This window comes from Synchiropus splendidus, chromosome 11, assembly GCF_027744825.2.
Source record: "Synchiropus splendidus isolate RoL2022-P1 chromosome 11, RoL_Sspl_1.0, whole genome shotgun sequence".
Lineage (NCBI taxonomy): Eukaryota > Metazoa > Chordata > Actinopteri > Syngnathiformes > Callionymidae > Synchiropus > Synchiropus splendidus.
In genome coordinates, this window is record NC_071344.1 from 7,810,550 (window position 1) to 7,837,215 (window position 26,666).

General features: G+C 41.2%; 1 protein-coding gene across 5 annotated transcripts in view; it reads right to left on the reverse strand.

The window, feature by feature from the left end:
• Nucleotides 1-26,666, reverse strand: part of drp2 (dystrophin related protein 2) — a 200,856-nt gene that overhangs the window by 123,079 nt on the left and 51,111 nt on the right. For 4 of the 5 annotated variants that reach the window (XM_053878675.1, XM_053878677.1, XM_053878672.1 and 1 more), the window contains exon 2: nt 6,674-6,854. The gene's annotated coding sequence lies outside the window, so the exon portion shown is untranslated. Of the gene's footprint in view, nt 1-6,673; nt 6,855-16,042; nt 16,094-26,666 lie in introns of all 5 variants that reach the window. The other variant, XM_053878674.1, reaches the window with a different exon arrangement.

Consider the following 26,666-nt stretch of genomic DNA (forward strand, 5'->3'; position numbering starts at 1 on the left):
ACCAGCCGAGCACAGATCAATGTAGTTGGATGATAGGGATATTATTCAGTTCAAATTATAATGAGAAATATGACATTACATTACATGGATGAACTGTTACAGCCCTAACTATATGTTTGATCCATGTTTTTTCCACTTCTGATCCCGAAATGAACTGCCAACAGTGATACTACTGCATTCCAGCTAATAATATTGAGAGTGTGCTTTCTTTGAAATGTGCTTGAAACTGCCTTCTTTGGTCACACACATTTATTACCCTAAATAAACTACCTGTTCATATGTGTAATTCACAGCATATTAGCCAGTAATTAATAATTATAAACTATCGATTCAAGTCCTGTCAACGCTGACTGTATTTTACCCGTGAATAGTCACTGAAAGTTCACTCTAAACAACACTATAATTAGTGATTATGAACAGTAATTAAGCAAGTAATTAGCTTATTAATAGCTTAGCTTAATTAGCTCATAGTCAACATTCGTTAACAACTTTTTCATTCATAAAAACAGTTGGACACAGCCGGAGACACTGAGGCAAAGGAGTGCATAGACGTGCTATTTATGAAAACGGCGAGAGGAATTATTTGTTTTTAAAATACCTGTGATCCGTCATCCACATCCATAGTATTGTAAAATGATTTCTATTCACTTTTAAATGTTTATCTTTGCACAAAAGCTGTCTAAATAAGAGCCTACTCTTTTTGACAACTGTGTATTTGCTCATCATAGTGTCTCATCTCGTGAGCAAAAGAGTTTTCTCTGCTGGATGGGTGGCCATCTGGGAGAGGCCTGAAATAGAACCCTCTTTTCAGGAAGCCTTCTGGACGCCCCCCTGATGAGGTGTTCCAGGATAAGCGGCAGTAAAGGGATGGATTGATGCTTGGATATGTGTCATTGATTTCCTCCTCCCCCTCACTCTGAGACTCAGAGGACACCCAGTAGGACTCACATTTAATTGTCATTTATCAAAAATGGCCTGTCACTCGTGGCACAGAGAAAAGGTGTTGTGTCGTTTTAAAGAGAGGAAAACTGATCGTTTAAATCATTCTTGTTTTTCCAGATTGTTGCTTCAGTTCAACAACAATAAAAACTGACTGCGAGTTATGGTGCGAGCGTTGAGTCCAATGGCGATGATATGCAATAAAACAAGACTCACACCAGCTTTAATGAAATCATATCACAAATCAAATCCATCCTGAGAATTGCTCTTGATTCATCCAGACAGGGCTGGTGGCTGATAAAAGACTTGAGATTGAGAATGAATGTAATTTTGATCGCGGGGAAATGTTCTGATGGTAACTAGAGCAAGCATCTGTCTGCAGTGATGGAAATGTCAGGTCACGTTAATCTTATCTCAATGCTTGCCTGCTGACATGAATTTAATTTCACTAAAATACATAACCTGCGTGACTGCGCACGAGGAAACCAACAGCATATACACACACGTGGACACGTATGCAAAACTCCGCCATCAACCTTTGCAGTTCCGACCCTCTTCTCACCTCACAGCCCATATACTCATAGATTATTTAAAATGGAAGAAAATGGAGCAGCAGCAAACATAAACAACAAGCAATCACCTCCCACACATTCCCACATGAGTATAAAGACAAACAGCAACCCATTTACTCATTTACAATTCAATAAAGCAGTTACATACATATACACTGAGGACAGGCGGCGAGTTGCTGCGGTAAAGGAGCAGTACAGTTGTTCTTTCTTCTCCACCCTTTCTAAAAGCATCGGTCCCGGGGGCAGCTGGCAGGGATGCTCAGTAAAATGGGAGATAAAGAGGTGGTGAGAAAACATGTGACAGTGCGAAGGGAGGAAGGTGAGAGAGGAAATTGATAGAGGAGTGTCACAATTGCTCAGCGTCAGCCAGAGGACACTGCTGGGTCTATTCTGGACAAACATGGAGGATCATTTATCAGATATTTTGACAAGTCATGAAACAAACTTGACTTTCTTGCTTTCACAAGACTCTTTTCTCGTGTCCACTTCACACAGCTCTGGCTCAAGACATCGCCCCGACTTTGATTCAGGGTGGCCTGGGGCCTCCTCCTAGTTCGCACTTGTCTTTCTAAATAGCAGCAGCTTAACTTCGGAGGAATAAGTGACCCCCTCATTCTGTGAAGCCGAAGTACCCATCGGGCAACGCTGCTTCTTTCTTAGATGGGTTTTAATACAGTTGTTGACAGCATGAAGCTGCATGGGTGTCCTCAATATGGACTGAAACCAATGAAATCTATCAGGCAGTAAGGCTGCAAAGCAAACCACCACCAACCACAGCAATAATTTTCTGAACCTGTACACAAAGGCAAGCTCAAGTCAGACTTAATTTTTAGAGCAACTATATTTGAAATGGATGAACATCTTACTTCCACACTTCAGTATATACAAGGTGTCTTCTTCTTGCTCATAATGTAGATAATCTTCAAGGGTCCTACTGTATTGACTACCAATAAACCCACCTTTGTACACAAACTTAAACAGAAGCTGGTTGATGCATCCCATTGAATATTTTACAATTCAGAAGTGACTTGGCTACAGTGGGGGGATCACTGATATCCTCTTGTCTTCTGTCAAAGTGCGATCTCTTCATCCGGCCTGGGTTTTCCCCTGAGTAATGTCGCCATGACTTATCTATTGAAACCAAGCTCAAACTTTCTCTCCTGTGAAGCAGCAGCTCTACTATCTCAGGCAAAAAACAAAACCTGTTAGAAGGAGGCAAAAAAAAGGAAGTGGTGCAAAATAAAAGCGAATCATGACAAAACCCATGCAGCCAGTCCTGGTATTATCTTGCTACAGACTCAAATCAACTCCAACTGAAAAATGAGAATATGGGCATTTTAAAGTTACTCTCTGCATTCCCTGTCAGGTAGTCAGCCACCTAAACCTACTGTATTTTGGTCATCCTCCCGAGTCAAACCTCTTCATGTCATCATACATCACACCCACCCACTTTTGCAAGGCACTTCCATCTCTAATGTTCTTCACCCAACAAATCTCATCAGCTTCCTGTGTTTCTGTCACTGTCTCCACACAACGCAGCTTGTGTGTCATTACAGTCCTATAAAGTTTTCACCTTCACCTTCAGACAAACAAAAGTGTAACCTCATTAGAGACACAATAAACAGTCAGACTCAGTTAGATACTATAAAGTATGTTGACAACAAAACACAGAACCAAGTGTGTTGATTTTCAGAGAGAAGGAGAAATATATCAGAGTGTTTTCTACAAAGATTAGACACTTCTGCCCAAAACACTGATACATTTGCCCCAGGCGACTCATAAAGACAGTGCAAAGGTTTAAGACTATTTTTTCTCACTACAGCTAATATTGGTCGAAGAAATATCATTGTTCAAAGGTCGATGAATGGTGAGTCACGTCTCGAGATGTGTGCCGTGGCTCTTGCCTGACAGCAAGCCTGAAGATCCTGCAAAACTGGTGGGCCAAGACTCAGCTTCTGCAGAAATAACTACTCCAGCACAGCTTAAAATACTGACAACAAAAATCCCACAGTTAACAGTTAACCCATTTGTGCATTCCTCAGAGGTCACATTGATCAATCAAAAAAATAAATAGGGAACAATGCTAGCAAAACCACAAAAATATTTCAGAAAGGTTGCTGGAAAAGTAAAATGTTTTGCAGCATTTTGAAGTTGAGTCACATCAGCAGGCATGCAAGGCATTCATAAAAGGTTTCTCTCCCCCAACAGTCTCAGAGGGGATTTCAACTCTCGGCAAGTCGAGATAAAGAAATACTTTTTTATGTATGAGCCAAGTCCCTTTAACCAAATAAAATCACATGAGGACTATTTATGCAAATACCAGACATATTTTAATGAATTGTAATCAATGCAAATACATTAAGAACAAGCCTTTTGCTCAACTTTTGATCAAATACTATCTTCATGACGTAATAATTGACTTTACTTTATTCTCAATTTCCACTTGGCAACATGGAACAATGCTAATTTTTACATGAGACAAAAGACGAGTTGTCATAAATCTCCACAGTAGTTAGTGGACAAAGTCACAAAAGCGAGGACCAAAATAAGATCCATATCAGTTATCTTTATGCTGGTATACTACAAGTTGTTTTAAAAAAGTTTTTCAATAAAAGTAGTTGGTCCCTGGAGCATTCTCCCACACGTTAACATGCATGTCAGATTTAAACTTGTCTCATTTAATCTGATTTGTTGAGGCGGAAATCGACCAGGACCAGAGAACATGCTGATGAAGGCAGTTCAGTTGACAGTTGTGAGTAACGGAAGAACATGTTTAGCTTTGGGTCTGAGAACTTGAGGATGGATATCTGGACGCCAACCAACTGAGTTGCCAGTTTAAAAGGCAGCACGGTTGGCTTTCGTCATTCAAGGGCCCAAAGCAAGTTAAGACGGACAGTGAACGTCAAGTTTGATAAACACTTTGGTAGACACTTCGCTTGAGTGCTACTGCCTTTTTGCCAGCAACAAAAGTTCCACCAAGGTACAAACATTTACATTGCCTTGAGGTGGACCATGTTTACTTAATTGGTCACTAACATATTTGCTATAATAACTATATTATAGATACATCGGCCATGAGTTGGTGGATTGCATTTGTTTGGATGAACTCATCTGTTCAATTGCGAGAAAAGTATCAGGTGTTGTCCTAATCTTTTCCCAAAATCTGTACCTTGCTGGAGAGAAATATCAACAAACACAGCTGCTATGCGAAGGCTTAAGCATTTGATACTGTAATGGTTTGATAGCAAGAAAAAGTGAGGCATCCACAGCGTGCTCAAGTCAGCCGATTATTTTGCAGATAAGAGAGTGATAGAAGGGGAGAAAAAAAATATTCCTTGGCTAAAAACTATTGCAAACCCTTCTCAAATGTCTTGGAGCAAGATAGCATTTTAACAGGCTGCAACTCTAAAACTAGATCCCTTATGTGCAGCAGTTGAGGCGAGCTAATGTTCCCTCGAGGCTCACCAGTTGGATGGCTGAGTGAACACTACACTGCGCTAATTTTCCAGCCAACATTGGCATCAAGAAGCCGGGTCTGCATTCACACAAGCCCTGCCGCCTCATTGTGTGTCCGTGCTCGGCTCCTGCCTTTACCTTTCGTGACCTTTTATAAGCCTTTTCCTTGTTCCTTTGCTTCCCTCCGTGGGATGCGGATGTGAAGCCTGGGCTGAAGCTCAGTAATTTGGAGGCCGAGATAAGAGCTGGCAGAGGATATTACTTGGGTGTAGACAGTGATTGAGTTGGCTCCAGAGGGTCAAACACACATGAATGACAGTTCAGAGAAAAGCCTGGATCCATTTATTTAACTTTGTGAGCCCTAAAGCCAGAGACATATAGCTCTGCCCGCATGCAGCAATGAAATGTGGAAGTTTACTCCTTGTAAAGTCAACACATGGCTTTAGGTTGCAACCTAAAGCAAACACTGCATGTTATAATTTAATATATATGTTCAGCTCAGGTGAACTGACAGGGTTGAGTTTCTCAGGGTTTTGATAGACAGATTCGACACAACTCCCACACGAGATGTTGGCAATGCATACTGCCACCAGGGCATAAACAAAAAAAAATAGCATTTACAGCTTTTTTTCACCACCTAAATGTTTAAATTGGGTACTGGCAAGGGATGTTATGTTGTTACAGCTTGTGCAGAGAGATGGTGACGAACAGCTGGCAGGCCAAAGCAAATGATCACTGAGTATCAGGGACAGACTCCCCAATCAAACACATGAAAAGAGTTAATGTAAATAAAGTGGACATACACTGCTAATGCCCTACAGGGAGGCGGCCTCAGGGGAGCTGTTTTTCAGTTAAAATCTGACACATTGTTGGATTACAACTCTCATTTAACTCTCCAAAAGGGGACACACACCTCACGCAGAAGATGGAGTCGTGGACTGCTGCCATGGTGTTTGGATCTTTCGTTGGTTGTGTTTGTTAACACAACAATAAATAAATAAAATAAAATATATTCATTGGAATGATGCGACTTCACATTTCACTTTTCTTACAAATATTAAGAATTTAATATTTTAAATAATATTTTTATTATTATTATTTCAGATATAAAAACGGATGAATCATATTCAATTTAAAATAAATTCAAAAAAATATTGTGGTTATTTATTAATTTTTTAAAAAAAACGTCTCAGCTACGTCATCTTTGAGAGACTTGCAGCAGAGCCGAGTCACGAATTTTGCATACTTGCTCTGGCAAATCTCTTGCTGGCTGTGTTTAGAATGGAATCACAACAGTTGACAATTAATTCCCATATTTTGGGAAGTCGTGCAGCTGCACTGACAGGTCAAAGCTGTTAGACTTGTGTTCTGCTTCTCTTCAGCTCTGGTGGCTTTATCTTTGAAAACAATGTCACCAAATTTGATACAGCTCAGTAGACGACACCTGGAGTCTGAGTGGAAGAAGACGATGAGCTTTAAAGCAAATGGCGTGATCAAAACTCTCAAGATCATCGCTCAGCCTGCAGGCATCACTATTTGTATGCACATAGTTTGAGTGCACCACATGCTTGGATGAAGAAAACGCGCGCACACAAGAGTGAACCCAGACGACACAAACAAAAACAAAATCAGCATAATACATCAGTTGCATGTCGGTAACATCCAGAAAAAGTAGAGAAGAAACTGCATCCATGGTTGATAGTTACCCAGCGGTGAAGACGTGATGGACGGAGCTGCAGGATCACAGTCTCACAGAAATCGAGCCAACGCCTCTGTGGCCGCCCAGCGATGGAGAGAGGGGAGGAGGGATGGGGGAGTCCGGGTGTGAAGTAACGGCGACAGCAGGAGATGCAACAACAGCGACAGTCTTCTTAGAACCGGGGCCACCTGAAGAAAAGGCCGCAGGGTCAGTGACAGCATCCATATTCATACTTGACAAAATGCTTAGTTGTTTGTGGATTCAGATTTATAGCTGAATGGATTGATGCCAATGCTTTTTCCGAGCATTTTGGTGCCACCAGCAGTTTTAAAATACACGATGGGAGAACACACAGAGAAGGTTGGGTGTAACTTTTTATGGAGATAAACTCAGGCAGGACCGAGCTCAGCCAAGCCCCGTGGCTCAGGCCAAGTTGTTGAGCTGTTTATTATCATGAGGCAGGAATATAGGACTGCTGGGACACTGGGCGCTGGCCGCACAGAGGAAATAGCGACACAAGCAATGTGGGAGGGAATGCCAATGAGTGCCCCTTTGCCTCTGAGGCTGTATTTGTTATTCTGGCATGACACAACACTGGACTATGTAGTAAATCTACCCCAGCCGGAGGTTTGGGAGCAATGCTTCATGTAGCATACAGCGATGAGGAGCAATCCCGACCCATGCGAGGGCATTTACTAACACCAATGATGCACATCCAGTTGAAGTGTGAGTTAATAAGCGGTTCATGCATCAATCAAATTCAGATTAGAAGTAAATGTTTTAGGGTTTCTTCAGTTTTCTTTCTGAGAAAATATGTTATGTTATACTCACAGCTGGTGCCACCTTGCTCATGATGAAATGTTCGCAACGGTACAGGCTAAGACAATAACATGGATGCCAAGGCTATTCCAGCGGCCTGCAATACACACCACTGCTCTTTCAGCACTCATGCGTGGCAGAAGCGGAGAAGACAGACACAAAAACAACCACTGCCAGAACCTCACACCATACCTGAGCAGGATGCCATTTTTGGTTTCAGTAGTATGAGGCATCGTGTCTATCATGTTTATAACAGCGTACATGTCTAGAGAACATTATTTAACAAATATTTTCAAGCCACTGAAAGAGCTTTAGTTTGAATAAGGTTGAATAAAACTTGAATATAGCCATCATCATGATTTATTGTGCTGTTGTCAAACTGATGCAAAATAAACAATATTTTGTTGTTTAAATGTATGTATGGGTTCATCATTTGATTCAGTAATATACCAGATTTATTCAAATTGAAAAATGAGGCCTCTTGTGACAAATATTATACCATTAAACTGCGATTAACTGAGATTAATTTATCACAAATTCTCTATTAATTTTTTAATCGAATCCCACCCCTAGTAAATACCTGCCACATTGCAGTGCAGGCACTTCATTTCTTCGTAGACCCGAGGACAATCGCATCTTCGCAGCAATCTTACTCCACTTCCTCTCCTGTCTGGTGTTAATAAGGTCTTCTGTGTGATCCCTTCAAACTCCATTGGCTCAGACCTTATCTATCCAGACTCACAGCTTTGTAGAACCTTTCAGAAGACTGGTGTCTAAAGCCTCACGTGAGGTCTAAGTAATTAGTTGAGGAAAGTAAAGTCGACAGGACAAGGTTTTAAGCGAGTGTAGCACTCCAGAATTCTTGCTTGAGTTAGATGACACACTGTGTGTACTCATCAAGATCAGTGTGACATCGGGGGAAGCCAGGAAGTCAGACAGAATCACTTTCTAATCTCAAGCACACAGAAAATCATTGCAGGTAGATAAGCTGCTTCCTGGAGTAGAAGAATTGGTACTAGAACCACGACTACCCAAGAATACAGAGGGTATTGTCACAAGACCTCCAGTAAGGAAAAATATAGAACATATTAATGCACTAATACTCAACTAATAATGTTGAATTTGGTCTAAATAATGATGAATAAAAGCTAACTCAAACATTTTTATCTAAAAATAATCATTTGAAAGTGTTGACCCTTGTTAAGAAAAATACCAGCAACTTGTCAATATGCTTTTGGTGGAGAAGCACGCCTTAACTTCTCAGATGTCTGAAATTCCTCCAAGCATCTGATGATCTAAGTAGCTAAATCGTCTCTGGTGATCATCTCCATCGAGCACAAACTATCATTGGCTGTCGCCGTCTTCTGCACAGCACCATAATCCTGATCGGCATTAATGGTTGACTGTGAGATATTTGTTCGACCACAACCACGATGCCATGAGGGGGGCAGACAATAAGAAAGAACGTCTTGAAAACAGACATAAAAATTTCATGCAAAGCTGGCAGCAAGCAGCCAGCAGGGAGAGAATGACGAGAACAATTTTCCGAGCGCGTGGCATTCATAATTCACGTTATAGTTTCAAGTGTGGGAACAAAAGATTCTTTCATTTGTACTGCAACGCGTCTGTTCTGCACAGCTGATCATGTGTAGTATTTGTTGCATGTCAATGAGTGAATGAGATATGACTAAACAGGTATAATGAAGCATATACACCCACTTTGTTTACCTTTCGATTGTCAAAAGAACAATTGAGAAAGCCTGGCAGCTCAGTAAGTGTGAGATAAAAGTGTCATTTGTCTAATCAAGCAGCCCGAAATGACAGTGATTTCAGGCCTTTAGTCATATTAAATCACTCCAGTCTTGTAATTGGATGAATTAATACGCTTTCATTATACAGGGGTATTAATATTATAAAAGGTTGCCATGGATTTTCATTTGGTTACAGCAAGACCCCCCACAGGACAGAACCTGCAGGCAGTGGAATGGAAGTGGCATGGAGTAAGAAGACAATGAAGGGACTGGAAAATGGACAAAACAATGTTGACAGAGTAGAGAATATTCAGATACGTACAGGGCTTTGTCTTAGGCATATACTGCATTAAGGACAGGCGCCTTGTTATTTAAATTGGGACCAGACAGTGGCAAGGTTAATTGTGTGTGAAGCTGTCAATAAGTGGCTACAGCTGTGTAATAGGGCAAGCCAACCATTTCACAAGCACAGGTCAAACCATCACCCAGCAGTCGGCATAAAACTACTTGGAATATTAACTAAAATCAATGAACTGGCTGCACAAACTGCTGTTAAATAAAGACATTACAAACTGTTGTTCAAGCAGAGTGCAATGGCTGTATTAGGAAATAGGAAAAGAAAGCAGCACAACTAGACACAAAACCCATCCAGAAAAAATCACAGCACATTTTTTTAAGAACAGGCTGCAGGCTACTTGTGGTCCCTGTGTGCTACCTGGTGGCCCCATGTTGGTGACCTCTGGTTCAGACAAACAACACGTCATTACAAGACATGACAAAGCAGAGCACGTCAGGGTCACCAGGGAACAGGAAATTGGTGGTGCAAGAAATAATAAAAGAGAGGATATGCTCGGACACAAGCAGAAGAGGAGAAAGACACATTACAATAGGAAAACAAATGGGAAACAAAAATGAGAGGGAACAAAACCTGCTTGGTCAGCAAGGGGAAAGGGCAGAAAAAACAAAGCAGCTTTGTTTGACACAAGCAAAGACGAGCCTTGACACAAATGCCAAGGACAAGTTTAAATTGAGGGCAGCATCATAGGGTGGGTGGACCCCAGTGGTGACGTAATACATTACATTAACGGAAATATCTCAAGAACAGTATACTTTCAAGACTTGTGACCTTCACCACTGTGTTCTACTAGTCCTTCTTCATGCTAGTACACCCTTGTGGTCAGCTGCAAACTAAACTCAACAGTGCTCAACTCAAGGACCACCCATTGTTCTGCTTGTGCCATTGTCCCATTGATCTCAAGTACAGCCATTTTGACTCTACCGGACAGACAATTGGCAATAGCGTATAGACATATTTTCCAGGCCGGGCTCACTCTCGTGGTTCATCATCAGGAAGTGGCAGTCTGGACAGAAACGGTTGTTGAATAGCTACAGGCAGCACAGTGTGGATGTATTTAAATGATTACATACAGTAGTACACAGCTATTTATACGAGATTCTGTCAACAAACAACCAACGTAAAAATAATAAATAGAAATAAAAGAATGAAGTGAAGGAAGCGAAGTGAAGAATGAAGCGGACAGTGCAGGTACAAAAACAAGACAGTAGGGGATGAGCCAGACAATCAAAGAACAAAGGTCATCCCTGCTTCCAGACAGATGGACAATGTTGTGTGGATGGGAATTTATGTGAATCGCTTGTGTAGATTATTGTAGTGTAACACAGTGATGTAACCAGGGCACTTAAGGGAGTTGAAGATGTGGTGTTGTAATGGTTTCGCCTATGACACAACAAGATAACACTGGGAAGACAACACACAACAAAAACATGACGAAAATGAGCAAAAACATATTAAAGCAATCGGAGAATCCAAAGCCACAAACAGAACCAAAAATGATTCAATACGAATAGAGCAGGCAATCCCAGCCACTAGGGGCAAGAGGCAGGTTTTAGCCTATGGAGGAAACTGGACTGAAGGCCAACAGCGGCACCAGGGCAACATCCAAACTTATCATATACATGAGCAGATATGTCTCCGGATCCAAAACCTGACGGCTAAATTTTGCTCCACAAATAACAAACATCACAATCAATGACTGTTTACATGAAACATTTTCCATTTGTTAATGTTGCCCAGCGCTTCTTCATGAAACTCCATTTTAGAAGCTGTGTCAATGGAATTTGGAGGCAAATGCGGTGGCTTCAGTTTCCCCTGGAGTCAGTGTCAAGAGGAAGAAGCAATCGAACACACCTAAATCTCCTGGTTTGGGGAAGTTGGCAACGAAAAACAAAAGCATTTAAGAGCCTCCCCAGCCAGACAAACACAAACACAGGGATGGTGCGAGTGCAAGAGCAGAACTGTCACTCTTCCAGAAAAGTGCAACAGTGACACTGACGAGATGTTGCTGAATACAAACACCCTCTTTCTGTTTCCCCCACAATTCCCCTGTAGCCAAGCGCTGACCCTGAATGTTTAACTGACTCTAACAACAATGCAAAAGGGATCTCTGGCTCTCAGTGAAGATGTCACCTCGCCCAAACATCTCAATGTGAGTGGTTCTTGTTGCCCAGAGCGTTTTTCACGCATCCAAGGCTGTAAGAGTTTGCGTCAAGCTCGCGGGCATCTTGTCAACGTAAATAGGACGGCATGCATACAGACATACACTTCCATGGCATGATGCAATCTATCATCCACGGCCTGAACCCTACGCTGTCATGTCCACGCCGCCTGGATAATGAAGCGTTTTGTCATCAGGAATGGAAGTGCATTCAGTCAGAAAAGTCTTGATGATGTTCCAGAGGCATGAAATAGATTTTGATGGGGGTGTTGCCACACAGTGTTGAATTGGCTTAATTAAATCAAGCCTAATGGAAGGCAGTGGAGATTAAAATCTGGTCCGCTAAATGAAAGAAGGGACCCCGAGTGGAGGGCAAGGGGAACCAAGGGGAAACAACACCCTTGGCTGATCCTTGAAACACACAAAGTAATTAAAATGTGAATGATAGCTTCCGATGATTGTGTTCTACAAAAGTTAACCTGAATCTGAAGGGCAGACAACTGCATCATTCCTGAGAAAAGAGAATCGGACATCAAAGTGAACTAAAACACAAAAGCGAAGTCCGCAACTTGATTAAAAATGATTGAGATGTAAGTGTTTTTTAATTCTTGTCACCAAGCATGGATGTCTGACTCTCTAATTTCTGGATTCAAATGATGTGAAAGAGTGAATAAAATACGGTGGTACTTCGGTTTTCGAACGTCCCGGACTTCGAACCAATCGGATTTCGATCAAAAATTTTTTTGCTCCAGATTTTGAACGAAAATCCAGAACTTGAACGCCCCCGAAAAGATCCAGAAAAAAAGTTAATGTGCGCAGACCGATCAGCTGACCCACGTCATGCTTTGTTATTGTGTATAACGCAGCCTCTGTATGCAGACGTGTCCCGTTAGTTACATTTACTGAGTGTTTTTTCTTCATATTGAGGTGTAAAACCTTTCCTGTCTCCACACTGGACCGTGGTAGAGTGTCACAGGGGAGGTGCTCGCTCTCCACACCTCCGAGGCTGGAGCGCACACTCCAGGGTTTGATGTCCTGTTGTCCTGGGCTGGAGCTGGGACATGGATGAGGCGAGTCTGGGACAGAGCGTTACTTGGTTTATGACTTTGTCACAGCCAAACTGCACAGAAGCGCACATTCAGAGCTGGACACGCACCGGGCACCTCTTCACTTCTGGAGAGACGTCACCCACTCGGCAACCCCTCCCACATGCAGCGGCCACACAAAAAAAAGAAAATTCAAAATCATGAAATTATCTTGACAGTTCCTCCTGAAAACGACTGAATTTAAACAATTAATAGTGGCCACAAAAGGGGGACAACAACTGCACACGGACATTAACACTTAAGAAGTGTTTTCAAACACAAAGAAAATGGGGGAAAAAACTTGAAAGTCCAAACAGGATTACATTCTGATTTAAGTGTCTGACACCGCATTTAATGACTGCAATCGCAGAGATACAACTGCATCAGACTTCTCGCGTCACACAGTGTTCTCGCGGACACAGTGTTGACATACCAATCACAATAGACATCATGAACTGTTGGCAAGGATAGTATAGATATCTCCTGTATGACTCATGGACCTTGAGCATACCCGGTCAAGAAAATATTTCTACTGCCATCCTCCATTGTGACAACTTTGCAGCAATCTTTAGCATGCTAAAATTAGCTAGCATGCTAAAACTCCCTATTGTCAAAGAAACCAGTCAGTGGATCCAACATATTAAAGAGAACAGGGTTTTTATCTGGTAAAGCGGCACATTACTGTCAAATGAAGAGGAAAAACCACCAGCTTCTTACTACAAAGGGAAGTGCATCTATCTTCATGCTGCCAGACACAAAAGAGTGGAGACAATTACAATTAGCCTTGAAATGGTTAGAACGTCAGACAGCCTCTGCCCGCCTTGAGACTGTTGCTGCACTTAAAAAACAAAAAAAACGATGTTGGAAAGAAAGACTCACTCATACAGAAAACTCTGTTTATGTTGACGAAGGTCGTCTGAACAGAGAGACAACACTGAGCTCAGTCATCATGTGCATTGTGGTTTGTGTCCACAGACTTCAATCCAAACTTGTTTACTGAAAGGCAAACCATTCTAGATATGTTTTCATCTGATCCAAGAATATTATTGTTGTTTAATATCAAATATGTACCCTACTAAAAATGGCTTCATTAAATATATGTTGAAAAACCAAGTGAAACGAAGATAAAAGTGAAATTAATTCATGCTTGAAATCGGATAGCTTCTTATGGGTTGTGTCACATTTTTCCGACAGCAAATACAGCGCCATCTATTGCAGAAAATTTTAATTTCTTTCCTGAATGTATATCGAGACAAAAGATCTGGCTAACAAGCTTGATCAAGCTGTTGCCTGGTCCGACTGTCCTGCGCAGAGTGGGGAGTGGGGTGAAGAGTGGGGTAGTGAACCACAAGCGCTCACGCAACGTAGCTAAACACTTGCAGCTAAACCAAAGCATAGAGGACTATAGCCTCTCTCTGACTCAACAGTTTGGATAAATTTGTGTTGCCGCTCCATGGCAGAAAATATAACATATTTTCATAATGTGTGTCATTAATGACCAGCTCGTAAAATGCACTCCCAACGCTGATGCTCCAAAAACAGCCACAAATAAATAAAAAATTTCACTCTTTATTTTTCTCCTCAGTTCTATTCAGCAAATGTTGATCTTGTTCGCTCAACAATTTAGTTCATATTTGATGGTTTTTAACCCCACAGAGAGAGGGATTGATAAACTATTAAACCCAAGCAAACTAACAAACAAAATAACACAGACAATCCCAAAAGTACGGAATAGCAAAAGTGAACGGACAAAAAAAAAACAATAATGGAAAGTACAAACGGCAGAGTCGGAGTGCGAGTGAGTGCAAAGGTTTGTGACAGGCAAAGAGTTGAGAGTCAAATTTGTTGGCAGAGTCAGATTTTGGCTGGATTTATGAAAGTGCTGCATTTAACTTTCCTTCCATTCTCTCGCTCAAACAATTATTTCTCGTTTCTCGAAACCCCGGTGACCTTTGCAGACAACCAATCACATAGATGCAAGGGAAAAAAAAACAGGCCATGAAACTGAAGTCTGCCAACTGAAAGTCTAGGACTCGAAGAACACTCACAGGCATACACACAACTTGAACTGCCTTAATGTAGCAGGTATTATGAAAGAACACATGTCAAGCAGACGGTGCAACTGACAACTGAGTGATGGATGAATGAACTGAAACAAAAGGCTTGTATAACTGTCAACTTCAGAAAAAGAATTAACTTTATATTGTCCGTGACAGATTCTGTCTTGCACCCACATCCCACACACTTGTCAGACTGCAGAGGCGACTCGCTCATTACACTCATCAATGAAAGAACAAGTGTCATTCTCCAGACAGTTTGAGACCAAAAGATGAAAAGATAACGTAAACTGTGGCCCTATATATATATATATATATATATATATATATATATATATATATATATATATACACACAGTGTATTGAGATGTGATCCAGTATATTACAAATAATGTAATTAATGCAGGAGATAATTCAATCAAAAATGTGAGCTACTGAATATGAATTATGACCTTTGGATCCACAGCACTGAAGGCTGCAGAGTTCAAAGAGATTTTTAATGTGATGCATTCCTTTGCCAAACAGTAGAAAGTCTTAAAGGTGTGTGGGCAGCACAAACTACAGTGAGACACTAAAGTTTGAACTTTAAAAGTCATATTTTCAGAGTCAAATCGGCACATCTTCTGTTATGAAAATCTTTGAAATCAGATGGATTGAGACCAAGTTGGAGATGTGGGGTGTGGGGAACAGGAGGGGGGAGGCAGTGACAGGCAGAGCTATCAGAACTGGCTTGGATAGACATATGGAGATGGAGCTTTTATAAGCACAGGGGGAGACAAACCTGACGAGGGGGATTTGACAGACAAATATGGAGAGAGTTTTCAATTAAGTGAGCTGTCATTAATGGTTGCTGCTGCATCTGCAGTCATTAAGAAGGAGTTCTGTTTTCTCACCGGGAGTGAAATTTCCAGATATAAAGAGAAATGTTTATCCCAAAAAGTTACTCATAGCAGTCGGTTCTTTGACTTGACAGGTCATCATTGGTGTGGAGATGGGGACAGTTTTTGACCCCTGTCATCTGTCACATCACTTCAGCCCAACATTGAGCAAGTTCTTTGGACATGAAACACAGGCTTTTCAGATTTTCAGCACGTAAAAAGACGCATGCATGCTGTAGCTGGTGTTGCGGTAGTAGACCAGTCTCTCACCCGCTCTCTCTGTGGTCTCTGACTGGTTATCTTCTTGGCACAAATGCAGCACTGTGCCGAAGCAGAGCGGGTATAAAAAGAAAAGCACATGAGGTGGAGCACTCCCTCAGCAGTCCACAAGCACACACAAAGTCATTTGTTGAGCAAAAAAAAGGTGGATTTTGTTTGTTCCAAACACCATGTTTGTTGACTGGAATTGAATTTCTTTTTAAAAATATAAAAAAGAAATCACTGATGTGCCCACAAAATAGCTTCATACCCCTGACTCACACCGGCGTTTTGTTGTGCCATGCAGCTCCGCTTCTGCTTCGTGACAATTAGAATGAATGCAACGCCACTTGAAATAGGATTGAGGTCTATTTTTTTTGCGGCGAGCTGCCGCAGTTAATTTAAAAAATAAAGAACTATTCATAGACTTTGAATCGTGTTTAACTTTGAAACATAAACAATACGCCACAGCGCCTGTGAAGAGAGCATCGCTTCACTTGTTTTGGTCTTTTTCAATGCGCCATGAATAGCGATGCGTAGCAAATCTCTCATGTTTGAGTGCGATGATGACGTGTGCCATCTCCCGCTTCCATACATAAAACCGCTTCTAGCGTGGGTCGGAGCTGGCGCAAACCACGTGTCCTGGTGGTGTGAGTCCAGGATTAACACGCTCAAAACCATGAGACAAAATTAACACCATACAACTTCCTCCATTTCTACCAAATTTCAATGAACGACACTATGCTAAATGGGGTTAAATCCACCCACACTTGACCTGAGAGCTGTGTCAGAAGGTCCAGGGTCCAGCACAACCACAACTCTAGCAGAACAAACAGTCGAGATTTTCAGGAACAGCGTGTGCTAAACTTTACAGTGACAGTGTCTTGTCACTACCCCGTTGCTTTCACCTCCCTTCCCCACTTATTGTTCATGGTGTGTTCAGGTTCGTCTCAGTTATTTGTGGTGTGTACAAACAATGAAATTCGCTTGAGTTTATGGCCATGATTTTCTCAAATTGAGAATATTAAAGGCTGACTTTTGGGTTTAAAGCCCCCACTGCATTATTTATTGAAATTATTTTGTAGCATAGATATTGCAAATATTAATCATATATATATATATATATATATATATATATATATATATATATATATATATATATATATATATATATATATATATATATATATATATATATATATATATCCCCACATTTAAAAATTCCTTGTTCATGGAACATGAAACATGATTAAAGTAAATGACAATTAATCCTGACTAACTGAGATCAATCCACAGCAGCCTGTGATAAATCACGATAATTAATTCATATTAAATGACTTACAGTAAGTTATTAGGCAGCGCACTGAGGTGGACAACAGGAAAGAATTAGCCTCTTTGTTGTGTACTTGGAGAAACTGCTGTAGTATTACATTGTTTCCATGACTAAGCTTGTACAAAAGTGTCTTTGGTGAGTCAGGGTTTGTTTCTGTCAGCAGTAAAAAGAAGTTAGCAGTAATAGCTTCTACTCATAGGTAATGACAACACCCGTCCGAAACAGTGACAGCCATGAGGACTTTTGAGTATAGCAACATGGAAGGTGTCTTCAAGCAAGGCCCCCCCTCTTTACTGTCTCGCTGCTCGGTTCAGACATGGCAGTAATTCCATTATTCATACGCAACACAGTAAATATGCAACAAAATGTGAAGGCCAAATGGATTCTGAGGTGTCTAGCGCTCCCGAGGCCAGAGGTGCGGCTCAGAACTTCCCGGGAGAATTAGAGGCAGATGGCCAACTCAAGCTTGGGTAAACATTCCAGCATGGTTGATCGCAGCACAGAGAGGAGACAACATACTAGTTCTAGGATTAAAAAAGGGAGATTGAGATGGTAAGTTGTGTCAGTGTCACTTCAGTGTTCAGTATTTAGACATTGTTTTCATGCTGTCTGCCAGGGTCAAGTTAAAGAGAATTAACACGTGCAATAGCGTAACGTAAAGAACAAAATGGCCGCATGTCAGCCATGTTGCATCCAATGACTGACGACAGAGTTGATTTCACGTTTGTTGATGTATTCACCCAAACACTCCTGTGTATCGTATATAATGTTGCTGGACCATCATCACATCAGAGGAATAGTTTGTTTACTTCCGTTGTGAAGCCGTACATAACCTTTTATCATCAGACAGGGAACACAATCTGCATATTTTCACAAGAGAAATCCGACACCAGGACTGTGTCCTGGACTGGACCAGGAGTGCTGCCATTGTTATTTTCATTCATTCAACTCACACATAGACATAACTCATGCGGGCTTCACTACAAGCCTGTTTATATAGTTGTGTTACTACTATAGTAGTATAGTGGCGTTAAATGCTATACTGATTTTGACAGTAATTAGCTACAGTACCTGCAAAAGAAGCGTAGTTACTGTAACGCGTTAGTCCCAACGCTGAATACTACAGATTAATATGAACAGTATAAATCATGCGATACCAAACTCCTTCGTCATTGCATCCGTCTTTGGATACAGAAGGCTGTGATCCTGCCATGGCTGCTGATGAAACGCCTTACACTGTTCCAGAATTACATCCCGGAGCGGCAGACAAACCAATGACTCACCGTCGAATTGGAAAAGAAATACATGTACACGGAACTTCACGGATTGATTCATTTCAAAACACGTAACTGATGATAGATCATCTGATGAATCATCCAACAAACACATCATCTTCTGCGAGTCACTCTTAGCCACTTCTGTCCTAAGACACAGGGGAATCTATTTTTGAGGAAGTCATTATCCTCATCTTCAGCCGCCTCTACCACAATTTCTACCTCCCCAATTTCTCTGTCATGTAGCAGTATAGTAATCCATGTCACTCGAGAGAGAGAGGTGTAATCTGGAGATGCAATCTCTCCACCTCGAGCCAGGTCTGCCCAGTCCACTGAGACATTACAGGAAAAAAACAAAAAGGTTATACAAGAATACAAGGAAACAAAAGAATGTCTCTTGGAAGCGTTGCATAAAGAGTAGCACTACGTCAAGTACTTAATGTTTCTTAATGTTCCTCTTGTCACAAAGTAGTGTCTACAGCTTCAGATGACAACAGACCATCTGCTGCTCTATTCACTAGGATTCTTTTCATATGGTTGGTTATGACTTCTCTTTAGCTGGCACTAAACAATGGCTGAAGAGATTGCTTGCAGCTTGTAATACTGCACCATATAATGCAATTGTGTATTGAGGTTTAAATTGAAGCAGAATGGAAAGCACACTCTGTATTGGTAAAAGTGCTAAGATGACTTGCCGGTCGTCTTCCCTCATAATGACCACAGCCTGGACACAAGCCACATCCATTTGGCATGTTCCTGCTGCTCTCTGCGGCACGTCATTTATACATTCGACTGGCTTCGCATAGATTTTTGCAAGACTTTCAAGCATCCAGAATGTCGTCGCTTTACTGACATTAGACGTGCTGTGGTTTGTAAAGAGTCAAAGATGAGTTGTGTAAGATGAAAAAGGATAGTCCGGTTTGAGAAAGAAACACAATATGTGGCCTCCAAAAGACCCAGATCCTTAAGCGAGTGGCAAGAACAAAAAGGCAGAGAGACGAGACTATGGAGTCGCCAGGGATCGAGAGTCCCTACAGGATTTTGAGGACTTATTTAATTGTTAATTGTTGAGGCAGATTTAAAAATAAATTGTAGTGAAACTTGCAATCATTTATTGTTCTGGAACAATATGACACGAAATAAGGACCATTGCAATTTACAGTAGCTTGTAAAAAACTAGTGTAAGTTTTTAGCCAAAAAAAAAGCAGTATTTCACAAGCAAAGAACACATACAAAATAGATAAATAATAGTACATGCTAAATAAAAGAAATATATATATTTATAATAAGAATATCTTTTTTTATTACACCGTTGAGTGAGTACTGCAGTTTCCGTGGTGAGAGCATGCGCTCCCTGTTTTGTTACAGAGCTCCTCACAAGAGTGGAGACTGACGGACGTTTGGATGAAGTAGCGGTAGGGAATGTTTCTGGGTGTGTGACCGGATTTGTTCAGTGGCTCAATAATACAGTGAATTAACACAGTAACATGTTACACATGGTCGGTATGTAGAGTGTCAAAAATAGCGTCGAGACAGATCTATCGAGACAGACGTCACAAGGTCATCCACATTTGTTTACATACATGTTCTGCACTAGTGAGCTACACCGTTTAATTCCGTCCATTATACATTAAAATACTCTGAATTCATGAATCGATTGGCAGTGGTTCATGCCCGATTGTGGCCAAATGTGAGCTGGTGGAAAGTCGTGGTGGTCTGACAAAATTGCAGCACCTCCAGAACTCATGGTAGGGCTGGGCAAAAAACTGAAAATTTAACTTTGCCGAAATTTATCACAGTAACTGACATCATTTTGCCAATGCTTACTGCATGGTCCTCTTGCGCCTAGTTATGGCATATAAGCAGCATTGTGTATATAAAGAGAGAGTAAAATAATAAACCAATTTGACATTGAGATTAATGCATTAACTGAAACCAAGGTTGAAGGTTTAACCTTGAAGGTGTGGTGTACCTCTTGTACACCACTCCATCCTTTTTTACAAACCGTGCTTCTCAATGTGTACAACACTGAGAAGGGATTCACAGTGCATTTATCGTTGTCGAGGTTAATGAGCCCAATTATTGTGATATTGATTTGAGGGCCTATCGCCCTACATTACGGTGACTGGTTCAAATGATCTTAAAAGTTATGATCGCAACAGCGACTGAGAGAAGAACTGCAAATGATTACAGATATGATGACCAATAACTTGCTTTACTAATATGAGTCAGTAATGATGATAAACAGTACTGATGGCGGCCGCCATTACTGTTGTGAAGACAATACATTGATTTTTTTGCCCCTAAAAAGTGCAACACCTGGGACACAGCTGTGGCAAAAACAATACCATGGCATCACCACCATACCTCACTTTCATTATGCAACCCTGCTACATGCGAGCACATCCAAATCTAATCTGTGTTCACAGCCTGATCTCATCTCAGACTCAAGTTCTGATCAGAGCCCAGCTCAGCGGGCAGACTGGCGGCGGCAGAGGCCTTGTACCTTTACGCTCTAATGCACGACAACCGTGTCTAAATCGGGAAGGATGGCGGCTCGAATGGAAAACAAGAACAGTGTATAACAGGAAGACACCACCCTTCACTTGTTTATACTTTCTCTTCAAGAAACACTAATCTTATTTCGACACAATAACAGCACACTATCCTCTACAGAAAGCTCAGGTTATTAAACAGCCATTTTTGCACCTCTGCCTTGTTGTTGATGGATGAGAGACCCTGGTCTTTTTAAAACCGATTAAGAGTCGTAAGCAACAAGGCAGAAACTGTAGAAGGAAATGATTTAAGGCTCTTTAAGATGAGCGAACACACTTATCGCACAGCCCAGGCTAAAGCAACGGTTTTTATGTCTGTTTTTAATCACATCGGACGTGTTGCTCTTTTCTACTCAAACTGCAATTCATCTTTTGCACTTTAAAACTCAGCACAGGATAACTACTGTGGCTGAAAGGCACCTCGTCATATTTATCTTCACCTAAAGTCAAAATGGTATGTGAAGATAACTATTTAGCCTTTAGAAGTAGTGCCACTTAGGTTTAACAATTTCATAGCTAAATGAAGTCAATGAAAATACCAGTCATCACTGGAAAACTTACCCACTGCTCCACACTACAACATCTCTACATTCATTCTCTGTCCTATGCTTCCTGTTAAACACAGCTTGGAAAAAACAAAAAGCTGGATTCTAACCATGTTGTAAATTTCACCTGAGGCAGCAAATCCCTTCATGCCACCATTATTTATTCCTTCAGTGTAAAGGCCATTAGAAGTAATTGTATTTTTTATGACAGCCCCACAGAGCGTGCAGATCTGAATCAATGAAGGCTTTGGCTTTTCGGAAAAAACAGCTCCGATGATGTGGAGCGCATCATCCTACAGCCCACCTTGAAAGGTCGTTCAGGACTATAAGTTTCCAGGTCAGGACCCTGATGATCACATTGCTGAAAGAACAGAAAAGTCCGAGGGTCTTTTCTCTGCCTGGTTTATGGATCAAGATGCTTGAGACCATACTGCAATCAATAAATAATATCAACGGCTGAAGATGGAGCACATCATGAGGCATGAAGTCAAACACTCAAAAAATAATTTCTCTTTAAAGATAGCAGGACTGTAATAATATAATGATACATTTGGATTTAAAATTCCAATATGCAGATGATAAATTCACTTATGTCTGAGCAATAGCTCACGGGCCGCGAGACGTTCTAACGCCAGACTGGCTAGTCATTGTATCAGCCCTACCCTGCAACTGACCCATGAGAACTTCTCTGCCTGTACTTTATTTTCATGATCCAGAATTCCTGGCCTCAGATAACAGCTCAGACAGAAACTCATCCAAAATCCAAAAACCTCTCGCCCCTGTGAGTTAACAAAAGTTAAACATGCAACTATAATGCCATGAGAGAAAAGAGATGTTTGGCAGAGCAGACTTTAATCTTAAATAAATTAATTATACTGCTAAGACCAGTCTTTTTGAATATTAAGCCAGCAAAGTGCAAGCGTAACTGCTCGACACCCACACACGCACGGTGTTAAACCTCAAAGAACAGGAGTTTGCAGAAAGGCTCCTCCACAGAACCAGTCACAACTATTCTGCCTTCATGTTAAAGAGGATTATAATTTCCTCAAAAGTTTATCAAGAGTGAAGTTATCTGCTGTAAACAAGGTTTGGAAGTTGACAGATTTTCCCCACAGGTAACACAGAACCGAGTCCCTCAGCGCAGATGCAGCTCAGCAATATTAATGCTGCACTAATAAACAATGGATCACATGTCACTCAATCGCGGTGAATCCACAGGGATTTTTTTACCCAGCTGTGCAGATGTTTTTGTTTGTTTGTTTGTTTGTTCCAGTCTGCAAAATACAAATGTGTCGCTTTCAGCAGCAAAAACTGAGATTTAATGATGTCACATTGAATTTGGTGTCTCAAATCCAGACAGAAAACAGTTGAAGATACCGGAGCGAGTGTGGCTTTTGGATCCTCACATCGCCATACAGGTCGTTCAGCAGATGCTTTTAATGAACTTCTGCAATGCTAGCAAATGTGTCAATATCCACCTTCACAGTATTCATAAAAGTGCAGGAGATATAGCCAGCCAATCAATGAGCAGTGATGCTGAGAGCGTGCCAGACATTTTATAAACAACAGTATAGCCTATTTCATTTCATTAGCCGTGTTGATGCACACTCTGATTTGCACACCACATCTATCACAACTGACTCTCTGCAGCTCCTGCAGACACTGCGCGATCCTCCTGCTACTGAGAGACATGAACAACGTCAACACATCAAACATCATCCCTGCAGTTATTCAGTCCCGGTTTATAAAGACGACTAGTTCGTTGCTCTGAAGTCCGTGTCCACTTTCAACTGAAAACAAAACTAATTCAAACAGACGTTTTTGGCGATCACTCTGAGAAATACAGCACCTTTATCGTTGCATGTTCTTGACGTTCACTTGTTTCTGAGTAACACGTTCTCATTCTAAAGGTGTGAAATATTGACCGTTGTCAAGTGAACTTCTACATTCAGGATTCAAGTAGAAGCCGGCTTCGTTGTCACATATGGATTTGTATTGAATCCTGTGGCACAGCCTGAAGCCTTAAAGAAAAAAAAGAAGGCGTTAGGGACGGCAGTGTAAGTGAAGTGCATGGTCACGTAAAGTACTACATATACCATGTGACATCACAAGGGAAGTGATGGCACTTCCTCCCCAAGGACTTTGGGCACAACGTTCTTAAACATGCACCCGATGACAGACCATCACAGTTGTATTTCAGAGGACAACATGTCATTGGGCTGAACAGGGAGGTTAAATAGTTTTGGATTCTTCATTACTTTTGATTTTGTTTAGTTTTGAATTTTTGTCTTTCAAATTCAGTTAGTTATTAGAGTGGATTGGCTAGTTTTAATAGGTTTCAGTTAGTATCAGTAGTATCAGTTTAGTTTTCGTTAGTTTTAGTGATAGTTTTAGTTCTTTGTTTTTGTTTACCTTCAATATGGGGTAATGGAACAAGATTGAAATAGTTCACAAAAATAGTCAGCAATAAAAACTCAACAAAAGACACCATTTAAATTTTGCCCAACTACCACCATCACGCTAGTCAGCGTTGTCAGGTCAGGCCGTCAACAAAAGTGACATCACGGACTTGACATGCCGCACCTGGCTGTCTTAAAACCAGCCAAGTCAAATAAATATATATATGAATAAAACACAATTCATATAGGGTGAGCATGCTAAACATTCAAAGTCAGCCGAAGTAAGGATTCCATTGTTAAATCAGTGAGATCCCCTCCACAACGAGTTATTGTTGTCAAAGTTTGAGGTCAGTACATCAAGCCTACAATCTTCTCAACAAGTGTAAGCCACTTGTCGAGATTCCAGGAATATGCTTCTGAACATCAGTCATCCTCCTCCACAACATGTAATAAAAAGACAGATCGAGGGAGTCTGCCGCCACAGCGAGGGCTGAGTAATGGAGTCTAGAGAAACCCTCTCCCATGACAGTGTCTTACTTTACGCAGATGAGTTCAGTCTCTTATTTTCTTCGACCATTTCATACATGATGACAATCAGTACGATATGATATCAATAAACATCTCTAAATATTTTCTTGCAGTGCAAATTTGGTCCCATTACAGTTGAAAAGCTGGAATAAAAAGATCTGAGACAGGAGTCAAAAATCTTTCCTAAGCTTATCTGAGGTCATTTTAGAGGTTTAACCTTCGTCCAGCTTTAGTGTGCCACAACAGCAGCGCATCCATCAGTGTAAAAAAGGGGTGTCAACTGACACCTTCAGTGTTTTTCTTCAGTGGCATTTAAAAGTAACACAATCAAGTGTGTTGCACCTTTTCTATTATTTACAACAACCATTTATCTGCTTCACAGCAGAGTCACAGAGAGAATCGCTGCACTTGTCAGTGGAAGATGAGTTTAATGTACATTTTATTGTTCACGGAGGTGAGAACGTGCTACGTTCTTCATTTATTTTGACAAACAATTACCCGCAAACCAGATTTAATGGCTGCGCACGGGCCACCACTCAGGTAGGAAGTGGAGAAACAACAACAATCCTGCATCACAGCCACTCCTTCAAATGCATATGGAAGCTAGCAATGCTTGTGTCTGCTTTGTAATGTATAATCCAATCACGGCTGCCGTGTTAAATCTTAAATGAGAAGCTTATCAGAGCCGTGCACTCCATTCTACCACCACCTTCTGGAACCTGACATGAGCGAACCCCGTCCCTCAGGTAGCCACAGTTTTGAAGCACTTCACCTACCAAACCTCCCGGGGACTTCACTCCACACATCACCAGGTTATCTTCGCCTTACACACGCCATAAGTTCCCAACGCCTCGTCGCACTGTGCCACTTTAAATGCCAGAATTCAATCAATATGTTCACAGAATTGAAACATAGCCAATATCATTTATAAGGAAATATAATAGGGCAATGGGTTTAAACCGTTTCTATACGCCTTTCCTCAATGATTTTGAATGTAACTACTATTCTCTTAACAATACTTAGCCCCACCTCCTGCCCCAAATAGCTGCGGTAGGTTTTATCCTGTGAATGAACTTGAACAAAGAATAAACAAGCCAAATTTTAAAGCAGTCAGCTTGTACAAAGGACAACTGAGGAAATACTGTATGTGGGCCAAACTCTGACTAAGACCTACATCATATCAAGCTTAGCCTCTGCAATATTTATATAAAAATTCTGACATTCTGAAGATGACTGGCACACTCACAGTTGAGACCACACACTTCCCCCATCGGCCTGCTTTTCTCTCCTTTCAGCTTCACTTTTGCTTAAAGTGGACAGCTTATCAACTTACTGTGTTTCTTTTGTATGTTATTCCACAAGAACATATCACTCCCACGGTGTAATATATTGACATTGGGGAAAGTGGGCTTATACTGATGCCAAAGGCAGCGTTCCATGTGTGTTTCAGTCGAGTGAAAACTTGTATAGTTGAATTACACTGGACGTCACTTGCTATATATAACCCCTGACATGGCTCTCCTCCTTATCCTTCTTATCAGAAAGTCACCCTGACTGAAACGCACCTCAGTCTTTCTTTTATGTGACATGCTGCCCATGGTGTCAGGATATGCAGCTGAAGGCAGAATAAATGGTTCAATTGAAAGCCTGAGACGTCAACATGCAACACTGGAGGCTGCCTGTGGTGTCAGTATAAGACGCAAAAGTCTACTTCCTTCCTTTCTTTCAATGTCAATATATTACACCATGGGAGTGAAGATGTGTTGACGGAGCAGAATGTAAGTCTTCTTCATGGGTGATCAGACCGTCTCTTTATCTATTATTGGATAATGATAAAATATGGAGGAAACAAAGCGACTCCCAATCATGTGAAACCATGGGCAGAGTGCGGAACAAGCACCCACCTAAAGGACTTTAAAGCCACAAATGGAAAAGTCAGCTCTGTATACTATACTAATTTAACATATCCCTGTTGAAGCATTTTCCTGTCCAATAAACAACC